At 44.9% G+C, this 23,931-nt stretch overlaps 1 pseudogene; it reads right to left on the minus strand.

The window, feature by feature from the left end:
• Positions 1-5,975: 5,975 nt before the first annotated feature.
• LOC148065017 (serine/threonine-protein kinase/endoribonuclease IRE1-like) lies at positions 5,976-23,855 on the minus strand (annotated as a pseudogene).
• Between the last annotated feature and the right edge of the window lie 76 nt (positions 23,856-23,931).

Raw genomic sequence — 23,931 nt, forward strand, 5'->3', positions numbered from 1 at the left:
GGGCTTGTCAGAACTTTCCTCGGACCCGTCTGAGCAGTAGCAAGTGCAGTTTGCGAAAACTGTAGTACTGGAGTTCTCCCCTTTTGCAAAACGGTGATTCGAAAAGACAATTCTGTCTCCTCTAAGTTCTTCCTCCATCCATTTCATCTTTTACGTGAAGACAGCGATTCGTGTTCCGGGACGGTTGTGAGAGGATCAGCGACGGAAATTGTTTCCCAACACTACTGAACTAGTGGACAAGGACTGGTTCAGTATTTTGTACTAAACTCATATACCACTGCAAATGCAGTATTTTACTGTCTTGTTCCAATTGGTCAAACCTTTGTGGATGTTCATGAAAAATAAATTGTTTTGGTGAGGGAAAAAAATCGTATTGTTCTCTATGTACTAGGCCTGTGTGGTATACCGCTTCGTACCGTAAACAGGTTTTATTTTCGTTACATTTTTCATATACTGCTATACCTGTGAATATCCCAAATAAAAATCAAGTGTTTCCACGGGGGACCTATTTCACTGCTGCACATGAACAATACAGCGTCTGCACAGGAAAGTTTTGAGCGTACATTGGCTGCCGGCGAGAGCTCTCAAAGTGAAGCACACGTTGTGGCCTCAGATTAACTAATACCACAAGAGCAGCCACGTGTGTAGTGTGAAAGTTTGTTTTGAAATCTCAAACGTGATCCAAACAACCATCTCTTACCAATGCCATCGAGCAAAAGTGGTAGCCGGCGGTGGCAACACTAGCAATTTGCTTCACCACCTTAGCCGAAAACACATTTTAGATAAAGTAATAGATAATCCGCATCCACAGCTCAATCTGCACCCTCTCAAGTGAGGGGTCAAGATAGCGAAAGCAATCACATTCAACCTCATCAAAGATAAGGTTCCTGTAATAATGATGGTTAACTGCACTGATTATGCAACTATGTCCAATAAAAATATTCCATTTTGATTGCAACCATTATCATTCTCATCTTTAACATAGTTACTGCCACCAAACTGAAGAGGTCATGCTTTAACCTGTGTCTGGACATGAAAACAAAACATGATACAACCCTTATGACAGTAGTATGGGCTATTTAAGCCAATCGACTGCAGTAATTATTTTCTTTTTAAAAGAAAATGTGGGTAAGAACACTCTTGCATGAGAAAAAAAAACCCATTAAATACGGTGAAACCGATAGAATATTTAAAAAAAACATGACATGAACATTATGTCGTAGCGCTCAGCCCTAGCTCATCATCTCTCATCATGCAAGGTTCTCCATCATTTTGCCAAAAAGCATTACTTTGATGAATCTTTACTGGCAAAGCTATCATTTTTTTGTCTTCCATTTTCAGGCAGCACTCTTACACTCCATTGATTTGTCCACAATTTAGCAGCTTTGGCAGATTTTAGGGGCGGACACCATTTTTGCTGTTTCAAGCAAGAACAAGAAGCTGCGCTCCGGTTGGTTCTGGGAGCTCACAGTGGAAAGAAGGACGTGAGGATTGTTCTTCGTCCAAGGCTTTGGTGCAGAAGAAGACACTTCACTGGATTCTCCAGGTGAATTCCATGCACTGCACGCCTTGTCCTCATCAGCCCACGAAACATCAACTCAGCATTGCATTGGAAAAGTTGTTGGTACAGATTTAAGAAAAAAATAGCCACGATATTTTTAAGTTGGGCGTGACACCTTGTCACACCTGCTCAGGAGTGGCACTGTGTTCTCGACTGTCACGTTATCAACCTGTCCAGCAGCTTCTCTTCTATTCTGTCACTCACAACCTGCATGGAACCAAATAAACTGTAAACAAACTAAGCAGAAAAAAGGGCAAAGCAGGTAATTTAATGTTAAAGGCAGTAACACTAGCTTAGAGAAACTAAGTTATCTCTATACTTTTCTTTAGATACAGGTTGGTAACCTGGTTAAGCCCTCATAGAACCACTGCTTCTTTGCAATGTTACTTTGTGATGCTCAAATGTATTTAGAAATCCTCTTGGTGTCCATATTTTCATGTACACTACCACAAATGTTGCTTTGAATTAACTTCAAGAATGGCTCGCCCCCTAGTGTTTCGTAGGGAAACTTGGTTCTTCGTCATCATTTATATGTAATGATAATTGTACAGAATGTTCTGAATGGTTACAATCTAGCTTTTTACTGGTGAGAAATGACAACTGAATATAAACACGAAGATAAAACGATTAAAACACAAAAACAAGACAAAAGTACTTTTCCTTTGGCTTGACGATGAACGACAAAACCAAATGGTTCAGTTGGTTTTCGGTTGTTGACCAGTAACTGAACTTGTTATCAAGGAAATGACTGGTCTTTTAACCAGGAGGTGAAAAAAACAAGCCAGCGTTAAAAAAAAAGAAAGATAAATTAGAGCTTATACAATACCAACATAACCACGATCGATATTAGCAATTTTTTCTACCTGAACAATTCAAGTAGGTTTAGTAGTCGTTTCTTCACTTATACCCATAGATCAGTGGAGAAACTACCTTAAACATCTGCATTTAAAATTACATTTGAACTCACAGTGAGGTGCAAACAGAACGGCATCTTCTCTCTCACTTCCAGGAGTACAGATGTCTTTGGGGAGATATGATGGTCTGCCACGGGTAAGTGTGGCCGCCTGACCCCAGTGGATCTGAATGGGGTCATTCAACCCAAGGGTAAAAGCATCATCGCTGTCCCGGTCGACTGTAAAAGTGTAAAATAATTACAGGAATGTATTTAGAAGACAGTCTTTCAAGCGTTCATTTTGTCCTGAAAGAAAAACAACACTTACTGGATACCAGCATAGGTCACACGCTTGATGGTGAAAACTGAATGGCTGCTGGATCGCTGTATTCCCAGTTCAACTTTGTTTTCTTTGTTTTTGTGTGACCACTTTACACCAATACTGATGACGTAGAACATCCTAGTTCACGAAGAATATAGAAATGATCATATTAACAAAGTACACGCGCAAAAACTCTCCGACAACATTTTCCACGTTTCTACTCGACAAAACTCCTTTCCAAAAAATCTAAGGTGAGTAACATGTTTATTAGAACCACTATTAAAGTTATACGTTTATCTGTGAGTCCAAATATCTTTTAAATCAATCAATTCACTCATTGATTTTTTTACTCAAGACCGACCAGCCATGTTGACTCTCATTTCACGTCACTTTCAACGCCAACGTCATGAATTGAATCATTACAAATACACTGTTACTGTGCACCATGTTTCCATTGATGTATATTTAAACAACATGTGGCATTTTTGTTCAATCTGGGCTGTTAATTTGTCTTTTCTATGCATGTTTTTAGAGTCAGATTTTCTAATTTAACTTTAATAAATTATTTAAATGATTAATTCATTGATAAAAATGACCATCATTGCATAAAGACACTGTTTTGTTACATATCAATAACCATAACAGTACTTTATAGTAAGAAACATGTTTGTTGTTTTCTCTCGTACATATTACACATAAACTTTTACAACAATTAAATAACGTTTGTTTAACAAAACACTGTCTAAAGAGATACACACAGTGGCGCGAGCTCTCCCACATGGCTGATGCAATACAAGCATCGGCAACAATTTAGCCGTTTTATAACAAAAAAAACACATAATTCAGGGAAATATTAAAAGACTGTTGGTTCCAGAAAATGTCCATAACTCTTATGCCTAAAACACCGTTGATGCATCGACCGAAAATGACTGTATTATACTTTAAAATGAAATATTCACGTACAGTTATTAGAGTTCAGCAGGTGAGATACATTAACGGCTGTACTTCCGTCGAGACCCGCAGATCGGCCCTTTCAAAATAAAAGTCCGCGATCAATTCAAATTGAGCAGGTGTGGGCAATTCAATTACCTCAGGGTCCGCACTTTACATATATTATTTATTATGATTAAAGCAAACATTAACGGATTTATAAATTGCATAAGAAAATCTTTATTTTAAATAAAAAAATATATATATATACATTTTTATCTTAAAAATGCTATTTTTAGTATTTTTTTTAGTATTTAGTAACATAATGAAGCTGATTATTTTCTACTACAAGGCAGCGAACAAGAAGTTCTGCACTCAAAAAAAAAAATTGAGTTTATTGATAAAGTCAGCATATAAGTTATTTTTTAAAAATCTGCGTCACTGTTGAACAGGCCTTATTGTGAACGAGCAAAGACAATGAATCACAGAAAAAAAGTAGAAAACGGAAATTAATAAAAAAAAAAAAAAACAATAATAACAACGATGGAATAAAAATAAAAGACAAGTCGTCAACTTCACTTGACTCAATTTCCTGCACGATAAAAAATATTGTAAAATATTTTTAAATGACTGACAAGAGAAGCTAATTAGCAGCTTTAAGCATAGTTCATTTAAAAGATCTGAACCCAGAAGGTGAATCAGAAAATGTAGAAAAGGCACATTGATGACATTAGATGATTGACACCAGTCGTCACAACTGATTGGATAAAAATCTGCATACCATATTTGGGCGTTGGAAAGACGCGCTTGACAATACAGCATGCACAATAACATCACAGACGACTGTCGGGCCCGCTGAGGGCCAACAGAAGGAGCCAAGTGGTTTTTTTTTGGAGACAGACTCCATTGCCGTGTCAATATAAAATATAACTGCAGAACAAGAGGCAGCGCCCCCTGTTGGCTCCTGGGCGTCAGAAGAACGTGCGGATGGATCTTCGTGAAAGCCTTGGGAACAAGAGGAGGCACTTGACTGGAGGGTCGACAGCTGATTCTGCCGGTGAATCCCAGGCACTGCAGGCCTGGTCCTCACCAGCACACAGAACATCTACCCCGGCTCCATTTCTCCTCCATAAATAAGGCAGTAGCAACATTTATTTTGTGCTGGGTGAAAACATTTGTAGTTCACTCTGGTTCACTCATCTGGGGGGACTCTTTTTGGCAGTGCAGGTGTGTCTGCTCCGGTTCTTCACAGGGACCAGAGAGTTTCTCAGCGATCTACGCCGATTCTGGTGTCGACTCCTGCGACTGGGACGGAGGTGCTGGAGCACACGTGTGAACCCGCGGCCTCGGGTGCGTGTGGAGGGCATCGGGTTTTAAAAACTGCTCAGCAGTGGAGTAGTAAGGCAAGAAAGGCCTTTCCTGTGTGCAGGTCCGCATGGCCAGGTATGTGTGCATCAGCAGGTGAGGGAACCGTGAGGTGAAATACGAGACAAAGTCATCGGGGATGGAACCCAGAGTGTCCTGAACCTCTAGTGGCAGCTCCCGGTAATGATGTTTCTGAAGAAAAAAAAAGAGAAAGGAGATTGAATAGAAAGTGAAGAAAGTCTTACTTGTGTCAAATAACAACACAAACCTTGTTCCTCATTGCCCGAAGAAGGAAGAAACAAAACAGTTATTTGACTTCATTTACTGTATTTTTATTATTTTAATTTGAAACAAAACATCTACAGTGCACATTATGAGATGATGAGTTCACTCCGTGAGTCTCTGTAACATTAAACATATCAATAAATACAATTGTTGTACTTGTTTTATCATTTAATCAATCTTTATTAGTCAACCGTGAAGCAAATTTGAAAATAAAAATATCCACTACATTATAATAAGCTACTGATGGTTCCTCTCACACGGTTCAGGACCAGAGGAGAGAAATCCTTCCAGACTGTTGCTCCTAAGCTTTGGAACGATCTTCCTCTCTCTTTGCGCTTGATGGATCTACTGACTCCTTTAAGAAACATTTTAAGACGTTTTTATTTGCTCAGGCTTTTCCTTGATTTTCTGGAACTCCTGTTGTGTTATCAGTTTTATCTTGATCTTTAAAGTATATACTTTATTGAATATTGTTTGGATTGTTTAAGCGCTTTGTGACCCTGGTCTGGAAAAGCGCTATATAAATAAAAATTACTTACTTGCATGTTTTGAAGTTTAAATTTCGGGTTAAATATCTCCGACATTTTAGGGCAAATTAATGTATTTTTTCAGATCCTGTTTTAAATGTCCTTTAAGATTATTCCCAGGAACCCTTTATTAATCACTGTGTGGTATTCATCTGCAACCGTAACAGAATGGGATGTTTTCCAGCACCAGTGGAGATGCCCGCTTACATTTTCTTTGACTTAAAGTTAAGACGAAAAATGTATTTCGTATCTGATCCTGAAGATTGAATGAAGTAAAGATAGTTGAAGGATCCGTGTCAGACGTTTACCTGTTTGCAGTGGCACCGTTATGTGTTCTCTCCAGTCGCCCTTCACCACCGCTCTGCCGCCGTACTCCAGCCGTCTGACGATCGGTCCGTCCAGCGGCTCCTTTTCTATTCGGTCACTCACGTCCTGAAATAGAACCAAATTAACTTGTTCAAAACACTCTTTAGTTCACGACATGAGGTTTCATGAAGGGAGGCGAAGACACTTTCAAGTGATGGGAAAGAACAAAAGTTCACGACTGACTGGTACAAAAAAAAAAAAAACACACCTGAAAGAACTGCAGCTCTTTCTCCAGGCTCCAGAAGAACGGGTGTTTGAGGACGCACTACGCTGACGGGCGCTGCTGAGGCTTCTCACTCAACATATTCTCGATGAGGTCTTGAGCCACGATGTCACCTGTTAGCAGGAGCTGGGTTCAGAGCCAAGCGAAGACACGAGAACTTTTCCAAGTCTGGTTTTCTCACTGTGCACGTCGGGCTGGAGGTGCTCGAGGCTGTAAGTGCCCAGTAAGATGTTCGCTTGTCTCTGTAGAGATTTCCCAAAAGTGTGGGATCCCTGGGACACCACGTAGTAGAACACACAACCGGCAGAGAAGATGTCCACGGAGCAGGTCTGGAAGAGGTCGCATTTGATGGTAAGAATAAACACAACAAACACAAAACATGGGTTTAGTATAGAAATGGGATCTGGAAAAAGTATCAAAAACTAAATTTATGGGGGCGTGGTTTGGCCAGCAATGGAGTAGGACGTGTTGGAGAAGGCTCCCGAAATCTTTCAGTAAAACTTTAAATTGAATTACATTAGCGCTGAAGAAATCGACTTAAACCAGCACTTTAAACCTGTTGGCTAACCAAAGATGTCGGGAAAGGGCACCAAGAACTCCAGGAGCGGTAACTCGACTCAACAACAGTTGAGGCCTGCTGATGCCGAAGCCTCGCGTGAGCGCCCGGCTAGCCCCGAGCATTCAACCCATTGTCAAACGATGGACTTTGAAAAGCTTAAACTGCAGCTTCTCGCCGCTCTCCGTAAGGAGATAGCGGATATATTCAAAGAAGAGTTGAAGGCCACACTCGACGAGGCACTATCGCCCTTAAAGAAAGACATTTGAGCTGTTAAAGCTAAGGTGGCTAGCGACATATCAGCGGTTGATGCTAACGTCGCGGGCCTGAAGTCTACTGTGGGGGAAATGGAGGTTTCTCTCTCTGGCTGCTCCAACGACATCACTCAACTTAAAGCCACAGTGAAGCGTCTTGAGACGGTTGTGACGACACTGGAGAATAAGTGAGGACCTGGAGGCGAGATCACGGCGTAACAACGTGCGCATCCTGGGCGTTCCGGAGGGACCCGACAGCTGTTCTACATCCGTGGTGTCCAGCATGCTGAAGGAGGCGTTCGGTTTGGAGGCGATGCCGGAGCTTGACCGGTCCCACACTACGACCGAAACCGAATCCCTGGGATCGTCCACGTCCCATCGTCGTCAGGTTCCACTACCACAGAGACTGTGCTGACATCTTGCGCCGGGCCAGGGAGAGAGGACGCATCAGGTTTGGAGACAATAACTTGTTGATCTTTCCTGACTACACCGCGAAGGTAGCCTGAGCCAGGGCTGCATTCAACGAGGTACGTCAACAACTATGGGCTCTGGATGGAGTTCGGTATGGTCTGTTGTACCCTGCCCGCCTACGGGTCACACATAACGGGACTGAGAGGGAGTTCACATCAGCCGATGAAGCAGCAAAATACGTCAAAACATTGAGTGAGAAGTGATGGTGTCTGTGCTGCTGCATAACTCAGGTTTCTGTTCCTTGACAGCTTGAAAAGCGGTAAATGGTTTAATGTTATATATTAAGTTTTTATAAGATTTCTATTTTGAAACATTTCATTTTTACATTTCTTGTTATATTGTTCTTTGCACTTGCAAATATGGTTCTGAATCTTAATACGATTTACAAGTATCTTTCGGATAATAACAATTTGTATTTGAATTTTTTCTTCATCTGCGCTCTATTATGATGTGGCCAGATTTCGGGGGCCACTCATTTGAGGTAGTTGCGTTAACTTTTTTTTGTGGGTTGGTAAACTAACTCCGTCTCGTTTATTATGAACGACTTTTCTTACTTAGTGGGTTTTACACGGCCGTCACTCCAGTTTTGTTTTTGGAGGAGACTTTGCCTGTTGTTCGGGTTTGTGGGTTTTTTCTTATAACTTTTATTGTTTTTCTTATTCACTTGTTTTTGTTGGTTTTCGGGGAAAAGGGGAAGGGACTCTCCTCGGCTCATCATCACCGTCTTACTTATTAATGTACACAGCATTTGCTTATGAGTAACACAAATCACTTCTCAGGGAGGCCGCTGAGGTTTCTTAGCTGGAATATTAAAGGAATGGGGGAGCCCATCAAACGATCCAAGGTTTTCACTCATTTGAAAAAAAATAATTGTGACATAGTGTTCTTGCAGGAGACGCATCTGAGAATTAAAGATCACAATAGACTGCGGAACCCCTGGGTGAGTCAAATATTCTACTCAAATTTTAACTCAAAAGCTAGAGGGGTCGCCATTCTTGTCAACAAGAGAACACAGTTTACAGCCACAAAGGTAATAGCGGACATAAATGGCAGGTATGTTCTCGTTGCTGGTACCCTCATGCAAACCAAAGTTCTCTTGGTAAACATCTATGCTCCTAATTTTGACGATGCCACATTTGCAGGGAAATTACTTAGTGGTCTTCCTTTCCTAGACTCTCACTCTGTAATCTTAGGTGGGGATTTTAATGGATCGTTCTAGCTCTAAAAAACAGACACAGTCATCAATGTCAAAAATGTTTATGGATTTTGCTATTCGGAGTGGTCTGGTTGATCCTTGGAGACACAGGAATCCTTCCTCCAAGAATTTCTCTTTCTTTTCCCCAGTCCACCATTCATATTCAAGAATAGATTGCTTTTTAATAGATGAGACTTTGAACCCTCTCGTATCCAATTCGGATTACTTAAGTATTGTTATCTCTGATCACGCTCCAGTGATCTTTGATATAAATTTGTCCACTCACAGGCACAATCGACCACCCTGGAGGTTTGATTCACTTCTACTGGCAGATCTGGACTTCTGTAAATTTATTTATAAATCAATAGATGACTTTTTGGACATAAATCGTAAAGACTGCTCCTCTCATAGTTTACTATGGGAGACATTAAAATGTTACCTCAGAGGCCAAATAATTTCTTATTCGTCCCATACAAAAACAAAATTAAATGCTAGACTCTCACAAATTGTTGTTGATGTAAGTAATCTGGATGAAAAATATTCTGAAAATCCAACTCCAGAGTTGTTCAAACGGAGGCTCGACTTGCAGGCAGAGTTCGATCTGATATCTACCAAAGATGCAGAACGCTTACTTCTCCGTAGTCGCGGCACTTATTACGAACATGGGGAAAAACCATCCAGATTATTGGCTCATCAACTCCGCAGGCGAGCAACCTCTCGTCATATCATGGAAATAAGAAACAAACAATAACTCATTGACAGACGACCCCATCGACATTAATAATATTTTTAAAACCTTCTATTAGGATTTATATAGTTCAAATTTTCCGGAGGATGATCATGTAATGAGAGACTTCCTGGACAAATTGTGCTTCCCATAAATTGAAGAAACTCAACGGGAAAAACTAGATGCAGCCTTGACCCTAGAAGAAATCATACAATCAATTAGAAATATGCAATCAAACAAAGCCCCTGGACCTGATGGTTTCCCTATTGAGTTTTTTAAAACATTTCAATTGAAATTAGCCCCACTATTACTATCTGTGTTCAATGAATCACTTGAGCTTGGCACGTTGCCTCCAACGTTTACCCAGGCACAAATTGTAATACTACCCAAGAAAGACAGAGACCCGAGCTTGTGCGGCTCTTACAGACCGCTCTCTCTACTAAATTCTGATGTCAAAGTATTAGCAAAGATCCTCGCTACTAGATTAGAGAAAGTCATGCCTACCATAATATCCGAAGAGCAAAATGGTTTCATAAAAGGTATTCTTCAATACCCGCACTTTATTTAATATCATTTACTCTGATCAGACTGAGGCTCAACCAGAGATTGCAATATCGTTGGATGCCGAGAAGGCCTTGGATAGAGTAGAGTGGACATACCTTTTTTCCGTTTTAGAAAAATTCAAATTTGGGGACGTATTCATTTCCTGGATACGTCTTTTGTATTCTTCGCCTCTTGCCAGTGTAATCACAAATTATATCAAGTCTAATAATTTTGGTCTAGAACGTGGAACTCGCCAAGGTTGCCCACTCTCTCTCTATTTCCCGTTTAAATTTAATCTGACTGGCTTCAAGTACTTGGGGGTCAATGTTACTTCAACTATATGTAAACTAGTTTCAGCAAACTTTACCCCTTTAATATCAGAGATGAAATCTGACATCCGTAGGTGGTCCAGTCTTCCCCTTTCATTAATTGGTAGAATCAATGTGGTCAAAATGAATATTCTTCCTAAATTCTTGTATTTTTTTCAAACTCTGCCATGCTTTCTGCCCAAGTACTTCTTTAACACTATTGATAAGATAATAAGTTCTTTTTATGGTCTGGAAAAACGCAGAGGATCAAAAAGGCAATTCTTCAAAATTGCAAATTTGATGGCGGTCTATCTCTACCAAATTTTCAAGCTTACTACTGGGCCTCTCACATTCAAAAAATTGGCTTCTATGTGGCATCGTCAAAATTTTCTTGGTGTCATATGGAGCTGGCGTCTTGTCGGAGAACCTCTATGACAGCTCTGTTGTATTCTTCACTTCCCTTAAAACTTTCAGAATTTACAAATAATCCAGTTGTTCACAAACAGTTAAAATGTGGCTTCAATTCAGGCGTCACTTTAAGTTTAGAGATGTTTCTCCTCTTACATCCGTGAGCCTTAACCATGCGTTTCCTCCTTCTGTGTTGGACTCTTCATTCGCTGCTTGGCAGGATAGAGGTATTAAACATATAAAAGATTTGTACATAAATGACATTTTTGCCGATTTTAATGAGCTTTCTACATTATATTAGCTACGGGCTTCACAGTTCAGATCCGAAGTTTTGTTTCCAAAACTTTTTCAAACTTTCCCTCACTGCCTCCCAATCAACCCTGGGAAGAGTTTCTTACAATTAATCACCAGCAGAGGGGGTCAATCTCTAAATTATATGCCTCTATCCTGTCAATCAGCACAGAAGATACAGGAACAAGGGAGCGATGGGAGGAGGAGCTGGGGATGCGCATCACTGAGGATTACTGGGGGAGGGCATTGCGTATGGTTGGGTCCTCTATCTCGTGTGCTCGACTTGTACTGATCCAATTCAAAGTTCTGTTCAGAGTTCATTACTCAAAGTCCAAACTGTCGAGGATCTACGACACCATTACTGATGTATGTGACAGATGTCAGAGCTCTCCATGCAACCTCTCACACATGTTTTTCTTAATGCTCAAAAATTCAGATTTTTTGGTCCAGATATTTTTCAATCATGAGCACAGTGCTTGGCGTGCAGTTGAAACTTTGTCCATATATTGCTCTCTTTGGTACACCTAACATCACCAGTGGACTGAGCACCGCACAGAGAGAAATGGTTGCATTTACTTCACTGCTTGCCAGACGCTGCATCCTCCAGAGCTGGAAATCATCTGATGCTCCACCAATACCAAAATGGCTCAGAGAAACAATGTACTATCTTAAATTGGAAAAAATTAAATACACATTAAGAGGCACTACAGAGTCATTCTATATCAAATGGAAACCTTTCATCGAATATTTTACTGAACTTCAGGCACTGCCTGACTGAGAAGAAACTATATTTTTACGTGTCATTCCATCAGTACTGTGAGATGAGCAGGGGAGGGGTGGGGAGGGAGGGGAGCACACGGGTATTCTTATCAAATTCATATTGAATTCAAATGCTCAAACTTTTTTTTGATGTATACACTGCATTTCAAAAGAAAAAAACACCTTTGGTTTGTTATCTGTGTGTTGTTTACTTTTTTTTTAGTTAATGTATTACTTTACTTTATTTATTTTTTTATTTCTATTTCTATTTTATTTTCTGATTGGGGGGAAAAGAAACGAAAATCTTTTTTTTCTGAATTTCCCTTGTCTGTTAAAAAAACAAAAAAGTATATTACATGTGTGAAAATGTATACATTGTTGAATATGTCTCAATAAACATATTTGAAAAAAAAAACAAAAAAACAAAATTTATAAGATCAATTCTAACAGAAATAAAACACATAGATCTAAACATCACTAGATGACTCAAACATTACAGGTGTGAGGAGATCTTGTGAGGGGAACAACTTGCATTGTAAACGCAGCTAACAAATCAATGATATAAACATCAATGCCTGTGAAGCTCATCTGTAGACGTCTCCTCAAATAATCTCCGATAAGCACTTTCTTCTGCAGGTAAAAGCGTGAACTCTGGGTTCTGAATCTTGGAACGGATGAAAAAGCACCACTAACCGTGTTATCCTTGCAGTCCTCGCTGAGAACCTCGGGAGCGATCCAGCCCTCCGTCCCAGGAACCCCAGACCTTCCGAGATCATGGCCCGAACACGTCCATGTGCGTTAGGCATGGACACCAGGATGTTGTGAGGTTTCAGGTCTCTGTGGACTGGAGTGGACAGGATGAGGACCAGCGGGCAGGAGCACAGATAAAGTGGTGGTGGTGGTTCCTACCGATGTTGAGAGAGTGTAGATGCGGCCTGAGACTGCAGTGATACTGAAAAAAGTGTCCGGTTTGACTGAAGATAATCGTCTACCTGGCTGGTCCCAAAAAGAGGAAGTTCAGCCTTCTGCCCCTCCATGCACGCTCAGTGCCTCACAGCAATGAAAACATCACGTTCTACTTGGGCTTCACATTCAGGGGCCTGGTAGCCTGCAACATCACTAAGAAGTAGCTCATCAATAGCCTTACATTTTGTTCCTGGGAATCCAGCCTTAACCACGATGAAATATGTAGAATTGTGACAGAATCTTATGCACTTATATCATACACTTGTGTCCTTTTGCCTCTTTGCAAGGAAACAGTTTACGAGCCAACAGCAAATTCTAGCTGCTTCCAGAGGATCCCTGTAATAATTGCATCTAATGTCACAAATACCCACTGCTACTGAACTAGTGGACAAGGACTGGTTCAGTATTTTGTACTATACTCATATACCACTGCAAATTCAGTATTTTACTGTCTTGTTCTAATTTGTCAAACTTTTGTGGATGTTCATGAAAAATAAATTGTTTTGGTGAGGAAAATAAAAAATTGTATGGTTACATTTTTCATATACTCCTATACCGGTGAATATCACCAAACAAAGATCAAGTGTTTCTAAGGGGGACCTATTTCACTGCTGCACACCAACAACACAGCGTCTGCGGCGAGAGATCTCAAAGCGAAGCACACGTTGTTGCCTCAGATTAACTAATACCACAAGAGCAGCCACGTGTGTAGTGTGGAAGTTTGGTTCAGAATGAAAGACGCGATCACAACAACTATCTCTTACCTATCGAGCAAAAGTGTTAGCCGGCATCGACAACACTAGCAATTTGCTTCACAACCTTAGCCGAAAACACGTTTTAGATAAAGTACCCTCCACATCCACAGCTCAATCTGCACCCTCTCAAATGGGAATCACATTCAACCTCGTTAAAGATAAGGTTCCTGTAATAATGATGGTTAACTGCACTGATTATGCAACTATGTCCAAACATTTTTTTCCATTTTGACTGCAACCATTATCATTCTCATCTTTAACATAACTGCCACCATACTGAAGAGGTTATGCTTTAACCTGTGTCTGGACATGAAAACAAAACATGATACAACCCTTATGACAGTAGTATGGGCTATTTAAGCCAGTGGTTCTTAACCTTGTTGAAGGTTGAGATTACTGATTTTTTTGTCTTCCACTTTCAGTCAGCACTCTTACACTCCATTGATTTGTCCACAATTTAGCAGCTTTGGCAGATTTTAGGGGCGGACACCATTTTTGCTGTTTCAAGCAAGAACAAGAAGCTGCGCTCCGGTTGGTTCTGGGAGCTCACGGTGGAAAGAAGGACGTGAGGATTGTTCTTCGTCCAAGGCTGTGGTGCAGAAGAAGACACTTAACTGGATTCTCCAGGTGAATTCCATGCACTGCACGCCTTGTCCTCATCAGCCCACGAAACATCAACTCAGCATTGCATTGGAAAAGTTGTTGGTACAGATTTAAGAAAACAATAGCCACGATATTTTTAAGTTGGGCGTGACACCTTGTCACACCTGTTCAGGAGTGGCACTGTGTTCTCGACTGTCACGTTATCAAACCACAGCTTCTCTTCTATTCTGTCACTCACAACCTGCATGGAACCAAATAAACTGTTCTCAAACTGAGCATAAAAAGGGCAAAGCAGGTAATTTAATGTTAGGCAGTGACACTAGCTTAGAGAAACTAAGTTATCTCTATACTTTTCTTTAGATACAGGTTGGTAACCTGGTTAAGCCCTCATAGAACCACTGCTTCTTTGCAATGTTACTTTGTGATGCTCAAATGTATTTAGAAATCCTCTTGGTGTCCATATTTTCATGTACACTACCACAAATGTTGCTTTGAATTAACTATTCAAGAATGGCTCGCCCCCTAGTGTTTTGTAGGGAAACTTGGTGCTTCGTCATCATTTATATGTAATGATAATTGTACAGAATGTTCTGAATGGTTACAATCTAGCTTTTTACTGATGAGACATGACAACTGAATATAAACACGAAGATAAAATGATTAAAACACAAAAACAAGATAAAATAACTTTTCCTTTGGCTCGACGATGAACGATCCACAGCTCAATCTGCACCCTCTCAAATGGGAATCACATTCAACCTCGTCAAAGATAAGGTTCCTGTAATAATGATGGTTAACTGCACTGATTATGCAACTATGTCCAAACATTTTTTTCCATTTTGACTGCAACCATTATCATTCTCATCTTTAACATAATAACTGCCACCATACTGAAGAGGTTATTCTTTAACGTGTGTCTGGACATGAAAACAAAACATGATACAACCCTTATGACAGTAGTATGGGCTATTTAAGCCAGTGGTTCTTAACCTTGTTGAAGGTACCGAACCCCACCAGTTTCATATGTGCATTCACCGAACCCCTCTTTAATGAAAAATAAAATGTGATTACTTGTATTCCCCGTCTCCATGCAGCTTCAAGAAGTGTTCCTTCAGTTTTGCCTGTGCAACACTAGAGTTGCTCAACTTGGCTTTGAAAATCCTGCAGATAGGACGCTCACTCCCATCACGTTCCATGTTACATGTGAATCCATGTTGTACATATTTGTCGGTCCACTTTCTTCTTTTTCCCAACATAGTTAGTACCGATTAAAATATTAACAAAGGAATAACGTGACGTACTACCATGACAGTCGCACTAAATTCCCCTCAGCACTGATTGGCCAAGCAGTGTAGCATTATCGTCTGTAGCCAATGATGGCCAAGCAGGGTCTGTCATCACGAATTTACACGATAATTCGGGTGTGTCCGAACCGCCGTGGCAGAGGCTCTGCCGAACCCCTGAGACCAACTCGCCGAACCCCTAGGGTTCGATCGAACCCAGGTTAAGAACCATTGATTTAAGCCAACCGACTGCAGTAATTATTTTCTTATTAAAAGAAAATGCGGGTAAGAAAACTCTTGCATGAGAAAAAAAAACCCTGTTATATACCGTGAAACAGTGATAGAATATTTTTTTTTAAACGTGATATGAACATTTCGTCATAAACGCTCATCATCTCTCATCATGCAACGTTCTCCGTCATTTTGCCAAAAAGTATTACTTTGATGAATCTTCACTGCACACCTTGTCCTCATCAGCCCATGAAACATCAACTCAGCATTGCATTGGAAAAGTTGTTGGTACAGATTTAAGAAAACAATAGCCATGATATTTTTAAGTTGGGCGTGACACCTTGTCACACCTGTTCAGGAGTGGCACTGTGTTCTCAACTGTCACGTTATCAACCCACAGCTTCTCTTCTATTCTGTCACTCACAACCTGCATGGAACCAAATAAACTGTAAACAAACTAAGCAGAAAAAAGGGCAAAGCAGGTAATTTAATGTTAAAGGCAGTGACACTAGCTTAGAGAAACTAAGTTATCTCTATACTTTTCTTTAGATACAGGTTGGTAACCTGGTTAAGCCCTCATAGAACCACTGCTTCTTTGCAATGTTACTTTGTGATGCTCAAATGTATTTAGAAATCCTCTTGGTGTCCATATTTTCATGTACACTACCACAAATGTTGCTTTGAATTAACTATTCAAGAATGGCTCGCCCCCTAGTGTTTTGTAGGGAAACTTGGTGCTTCGTCATCATTATATGTAATGATAATTGTATAGAAATGAATGAATTTACTGGATACCAGCATAAGTCACAATCTTAATGGTGAAAACTGAATGGCTGCTGGATCGCAGTATTCCCAGTTCAACTATGTTTGCCATGTTTTTGTGTGACCACTTTACACCAATACTGATGACGTAGAACATCCTAGATCACGAAGAATATAGAAATGATCATATTGACCAAGTACACGCGCAACAACTCTTTTTCCACGTTTCTGCTGGACAAAACTTCTTCGAAAACGTCGAAGGTGAGTAACATGTTTATTAGAACCACTATTATATTAAAGTCAAACATTTATCTGCGAGTCCAAATATCTTTTAAATCGACCGATTCACTCACTAATTTCTTTGGTCAAGACCGACCAGCCATGTTGACTCTCATTTTACGTCACTTTCAACGCCAACGTCATGAATTGAATCATTACAAATACACTGTTACTGTGCACCATGTTTCCATTGATGTATATTTAAACAACATGTGGCATTTTTGTTCAATCTGGGCTGTTAATTTGTCTTTTCTATGCATGTTTTTAGAGTCAGATTTTCTAATTTAACTTTAATAAATTATTTAAATGATTAATTCATTGATAAAAATGACCATCATTGCATAAAGACACTGTTTTGTTACATATCAATAACCATAACAGTACTTTATAGTAAGAAACATGTCTGTTGTTTTCTCTCGTACATATTACACATAAACGTTTACAACAATTAAATAACGTTTGTTTAACAAAACACTGTGTAAAGAGATACACACAGTGGCGCGAGCTCTCCCACATGGCTGATGCAATACAAGCATCGGCAACAATTTAGCCGTTTTATAACAAAAATAAACACATAATTCAGGGAAATATTAAAAGACTGTTGGTTCCAGAAAATGTCCATAACTCTTATGCCTAAAACACCGTTGATGCATCGACCGAAAATGACTGTATTATACTTTAAAATGAAATATTTACGTACCGTTATTAGATTTCAGCAGGTGAGATACATTAACGGCTGTACTTCCGTCGAGACCCGGAGATCGGCCCTTTCAAAATAAAAGTCCGCGATCAATTCAAATTGAGCAGGTGTGGGCAATTCAATTACCTCAGGGTCCGCACTTTACATATATTATTTATTATGATTAAAGCAAACATTAACGGATTTATAATTTGCATAAGAAAATCTTTATTTTAAATAAAAAATATATATATATATACATTTTTTTTATCTTAAAAATGCTATTTTTAGTATTTGTTTTAGTATTTAGTAATATAATGAAGCTGATTATTTTCTACTACAAGGCAGCGAACAAGAAGTTCTGCACTCAAAAAAAAAAAGTGAGTTTATTGATAAAGTCAGCATATAAGTTATTTTTTAAAAATCTGCGTCACTGTTGAACAGGCCTTATTGTGAACGAGCAAAGACAATGAATCACAGAAAAAAAGAAGAAAACCCCTGAGTTATCTATTATAACCTCAGGTTCTGCGAGTTGGTGCGAAGCCCTCCAACGGCTTCGCTATGGGTTTACCCCGAGGCACCGCCTCGTCTCTGAGAAAGCTTAATGAACTCGCCACCCAGCAGGGGGCAGTACCTTCCTATAAAGGCGGGCAGTACCCGCCGCACTTTCTCCAACTGAAAACTCAGCGAGAAGGGCGGCCGCTGGGCGACGAGGTTGGAGGGCTTCGCACCAACTCGCAGAACCTGAGGTTATAATAGATAACTCAGGGGTTCTGCTTCATTGGTGCTCCGCCCTCCAACGGCTTCGCTATGGGTTTACCCAAAAGGCGAAGCCTGACGGGATAAATGTACCCCCAGCTGGACGCCGCTCCTGGAGCAGCATCACTAGGGCCCCGCCGGCCCAGGGTCCAATCCCACTTGAGCCGTGGGCCCTGAGGGGGGCACAACAGCGCTCAAGACAGTATGAGCTACTGATCCCGCCGTTACGTCGAGGAGATAGGCCTTAGCGAAGGTAGACGTGGACGCCCAAGAGGCAGCAGAGCAGATATCCTCTGCTGCCACACCCCGCAAAAGAGCCACTGAGGCTGCCACGCCACGGGTGGAATGTGCCCTCAGACCGCTAGGAGCGGATCCACCCGCTGCTCGGTAGGCACGGATAATGGCCGATCTCACCCAATGAGAGAACCTCTGGGGGGAGAGAGCCTCTCCCCGCCGGCATCTACCGTGGCAGACAAAAAGGGCATCAGAGCGCCTAAACTCGGCCACCCGCCGCAAGTAACAGGCCAACGCCCTCACTGGACACAACAGGTGGAGACGCTCCTGACCCGGGTCCGAGTGAGGCGGCGGGTGAAAGGCCCGCAGCGTGAAGGTCGTCGCCCGGAACAAGGAACTCAGAATCTTCGGGCGGAACGCTGGGTTAGGACGCAAAGACACCGAAGACTCCTCGACGCCAAAGGAAAGACACTCAGGGCTAATGGAGAGGGCACAAAGCTCACTTGCTCTCTTCGTGGTTGTTAGTGCCAGAAGGAGCGATACCTTGAAAGACAAGATATCCAATGGGACTTGGTCAAGAGGCTCGAAGGTCGGCCCTGTGAGAGAGTCCAGTACCAACTGGAGATCCCACTGAGGGCTGGAAGGCCTTGCAGGAGGTCGAAGCCTGCAGGCACCCCGCAGGAAACGCGCCACCAAAGGGTGGGCGCGAACCGAAGCACCCTCAAAACCGACGTGCCTCGTCGCTATGGCTGATGCGAACACTCTCAGTGTCGCCACAGTCCGCCCGTTATCCAGCAAATGTTGCAGGAAAGACAGGATAGCGGAGACCAAACAAGAGCTGGGGTCCAAGGACCTGTCTGAACACCAGCGGGAGAATATCCCCCACTTTGAGGCATAAAGCCTAAGTGTTGATGGGGCCCGGGCGTTCTCCAGCGTGTGGAGAACGTCCGGGTCCAGGGTCCCGATCAGCTCGTCCCGTGCAGGAGCCACACCTTGAGAGGCCGGCCCAGCACCGGGGGCGCTGTCAGTGTCCCCCCCGCCTGACACAGGGCAGCGGGGCCCCAAGGGATGGCCCACGGGGCCCCGACCGGCATGCGCACCAGCTCTGGGAACCAGAGCGCCCCCGGGGAGTCTGGTGCCACTAGAATTAACCTCAGCCCCCCCCGCCTCGTCCTCCGAATCAGGGGGAGAAGGAGCCGCGGAGGAGGGAAGGCGAACAGCAGACCGACCGGCCACCTCGAATGGGCTAAAGCGTCCACGCCTAGTGGGGGGCGGTCCGAAGCCCTGAGGGAGAACCAAAGAGGGCATTTGAAGTTCTCCTTGCTGGCGAAGAGGTCTGCAACCGGGTGACCGAATCGAGACCAGATCTCGCTTGCCACTGCCTCGGACAGACCCCATTCGTCCTGGACGGCCCCCCTCGACAGTCTGTCCGCTACTGCATTCAGCTCGCCCGGGACGTGCTGGGCTCTGAGCGAAAGCAGGTGACAGTCCGCCCACAGCCAAATCTTCCTTGCCACACACAGAAGGGCTGGGGATCTGACTCCACCTTGGCGATTTACGTACGCCACGGCGGTGGAGCTGTCTGAAAATACTAGGACGTTGGACTGTGACAGTTGGGGAGAGAGGTGAAGCAGGACATTGTGAATCGCCTTCAGCTCTAGCCAGTTTATGTGTCTGAGCACCGGACTGCTCCAGACCCCACTGGCATAGGCCTGACCCGAGGTGCCTCCCCAACCTGTCAGGGAAGCGTCTGTGAACACTTGAGTGTAACGAAGGACGCAACCCAATGGAACTCTCCGCCTGAGGTTGGCGTGAGAGTTCCAGAACTGGATGTCCTGCAAAACCCGAGCGGGAAGGCGCACTTTCCGACCTCTTTCCCGCTTGAGGTCTAGCTTGAGACGACCAAACCATCTCTGAAGCTCCCTCATGTGCAGCAAGCCCAGCCGAACAACCGTGTGGGCTGCCGCCATGAGCCCCAGGAGGGACATAACAGTGCCTGCTGTTGTCACGCAACTGTGTTGTCAGTCGGAGAATGGGCTGGATACGCACGTCCGGGAGGCGCGCGTATCCTTCCTCCGAGTTCAACAGTACCCCCAGGTAAACTAACTGTTGAACTGGAGTCAGAGCGCTCTTGCTGAGGTTCACTGTGAACCCCAGGGTGGCAATATGGCTCAACACCTTCTGTGTGTGAGCGTAACTTTCTGCCTCTGACCTGGCAAGGATCAACCAGTCGTCCAGATAGGTCAAGATCCTTACCCCACTCACTCTCAAAGGCTCCACTGCCGCTTCCACACACTTGGTGAAGGTCCTGGGTGCCAGAGAGTAGCCGAACGGAAGTCGAGTGTACTGAAACACCCGACCCTCGAGGGCGAAACGCAAGTACTTTCGATGTCTCTTGACTATCGGTATGTGAAAGTACGCGTCGGTCAGGTCGATAGATGTCATCCAATCTCCTGGACATACACCTGAAAGCAGTTTCTTGACCGTCAACATGCGAAACGGGCGGGTAGCTATGAACTTGTTCAAATAGCTGAGGTCCAGAATGGGCCTCCAACCCCCGGTCTTCTTCGCCACGAGGAAGTACCGGGAGTAAAACCCTGACATCATCTCGGCTGCAGGGACCAGTTCTACGACCTCCTTCTGCAGCAGAGTAGACACCTCGTTTCTCAGACAGGATAGTTTCTCCTGCTCCACCATACGCGTCCAGAGAATCCCTGAAAAACGCGGGGGTTGACGGGCAAACTGTAGCGCATAGCCCCGCCTGATTACTCCCCCCAGCCAAGTGGGTCCTAGAAGTAAAACCAGGCGACTCCAAGCCGAATAATGTTCTGTCAGAACCGCAGCCCTGGCGAACCTTGGGTAGTCCTCCGGCCCGCCCCCCATGGACGGGCCGTAGACGAAAGGGCATCACACAAGCCGCGTCTCTATCTCTTGAATCCACAGAGCATGTACTCGAGTTGGATTCACTAGAACCCCCACTCTCATACATAAAAGCCGGCTCTGTGGGAGAAGCGCGCAAGTGCGCGTGAGAGACCTCAGATGCGCGTCGTGCGTGTTTCCTTCCCCCCCCGGAAGTCTTCCCAACTCCCTGAGCACTTCTTAGTGTCACCGGAGCTGACAAAACCCGCGATGTGGAGGAAAGCGCTGGAGAATTAACCCGGAGCTGAAGTGAGTTAGGTCGCGCGCGCGTCGGCACCGCATCACTCACCCGGTCCCGTACATTCTCCAGCCCCGCTGGCGGTCCCGACCTGTTCGTCACTCGTGAGATCCGACCGCCACGCACCTCTAGTTGATCGACCAGACGGGACGGAAGTTCCTCGCCCTCGCCTGGTCTCAGAACGGCGAAAAAACTCGCGCGTAAAAACACCAGGTTGCGTCAGTTCCATGGCGTTTCTCCGCCGCCAAACGTGACGTCCTCCACGGTGCCAGTGTTTGTAGACAGCGCTGTGGGGGAAGGAACAACCTCCGGTTAACATAGACATGTCCGGACAAGTTCCACTCACCTCATCAGCTGTCACGCTCTGTCGGGCACGAGCGCTGGTCGACGCGGAAGTAAACACAGCTGATTCAGCCGGTCTCGCGGACCTCTGCTCGTCTGTAAACAAAACACATGTGGTTGGAGTCTGCCCCTCATTCGTGTGGACAGACTCCGTTATTGCAGTCTCGGTATGACCCGGACGAAGGGGTTTAAAACCTCCTTCGGACTGTGTTATGAGAGGAAAATCACGCCGTCTATGACCGGCGGAGCATGTTAGCTTAGCATTAGCGGCGAAAGTTTCTAATGACGCCTGTGAATACGTCACACTCACAGGCGGAAACACATGCACGCTACCAACCTCTCTCTCATAACGAACCACAGAAACGTCATACGTTCTTTTGTTTTTATTTACATAAAGCCCTTTGAAAGAGTAAGGGGGAGGAGGGCTCCCCCGAGACGAAGCCTCGACGCCCCTGCGTCCTCGCCGCTGCGGGTCCCTCCTCCGCTGGCTCCGCTGCGGCTGCTGGCTCCGCTGCTGGCTCCCCGGCTCCTGCTGCGGAACCCGGCGACGCTCGCTCGTCGCCTGCCGCGGCTGTTGCCGTTGCTGCTGGTGCTGCTGGGGCGGCTGGCTCTGGTGACGCTTCCCCCCCGCACCAGCTGATGGGGCCGACGAACGGGCTCTCCGTCTCCGAGCGCCGGACCCCCGTCGCGCCTCGTCCTCACGGCCATGCAGGTGATGGCGGAGCTGCGCCGACTCCTGCTGCGCTGCCTCCTGCCGGGCCACGACGTTCCGGAGCTCCGGACCGAACAGCGAGTCCTCCGTAATTGGTCCGTCCAGGAGGAGCCTCCGGTCTCTCTCCGGCAGCGCTGTGGCCAGGTCTAGCCACAGGTGCCGGTGGCCCAGCTGTCCAGCGTCGCGTAGACCCCCTCCCAGGATCGCGTACGCCTGCGACATCCGGAGGAGCGCAGCCACCGAGTCCTTGACTTCCTCCAACTCCGAAGGTCCAAGGTCGTCTCGGTCCACGGTGAGCCTGTCGAGCGCACCGCACAGGAGAGCCATGTTTTTCGCGAGGGAGACCACCTGCGTCCCCCCCTTGTAGGATCGGTTGAACAACATTGCCGTCAACCTGTCTTCAGCTCTAGGCAGAGCTACAGGGCGGCCTGGCCACAGTCGAGCCCCCGGGTCGAGGGCGGCACGTACCGTATCCGAGGGCTCCGGGACACCGCGCCGCCAGTCCACCCCGTCCACACGGCAATAGGGTCCGTAGGATCCTACGGGAGGCCCTGAAGCCATGGGAGAGGCAGACCCTCGCCGCGCGTAGCCCCAGATTTCGTCCAGCTTAGGACAAATAACCCCCGGAACAGCAGGCCTGCGCGCTTCGTTCCGCCCGACCTTCACTCCGCATGTAAACGGTGGTGGCGCGAGTGGAGGCACGGGGGGGAGCTCGACCTCCATGCGGTTCGCCGCGGCGGTGAATATGCGCGGCAGGGCGTCAAGCGGGTAGCGAGGAGCCGGCCCGGCTCCCCCGACCGCTTCGACGTCCCCCGGCTCGGAACCGAACAGGGTGCTCGGATCCGCCTCATAACACCGCCGGTCGTCCTCCTCGTCGTAGTCGGCCCACGACCTGGCTGGAGGACGCGGCGTGCGCCGACGGGCCTCGTATGCTCCCCGTCTCTTCCGGACCTCCTCGGGAAGCATACGGCAGGCCCCACAATCCGCAACCGCGTGATCTGGGCCTAGACAAACGAAGCAGAGCACATGTGTGTCCCCCCTCCCCAGGGGGGTGTCACACGTTAAACACAAAGACACGTCTACGTCCACGCTCATGCTTACGTCCGCCATGCTGTAACGAGGAGCTTTCTCGCTGAGTTGAAAATGGAGAAAGTGCGGCGGGTACTGCCCGCCTTTATAGGAAGGT

The sequence above is a fragment of the Callionymus lyra genome, chromosome 15 (genome assembly GCF_982586985.1).
Source record: "Callionymus lyra chromosome 15, fCalLyr1.hap1.1, whole genome shotgun sequence".
NCBI classification, from domain to species: Eukaryota; Metazoa; Chordata; class Actinopteri; order Syngnathiformes; family Callionymidae; genus Callionymus; species Callionymus lyra.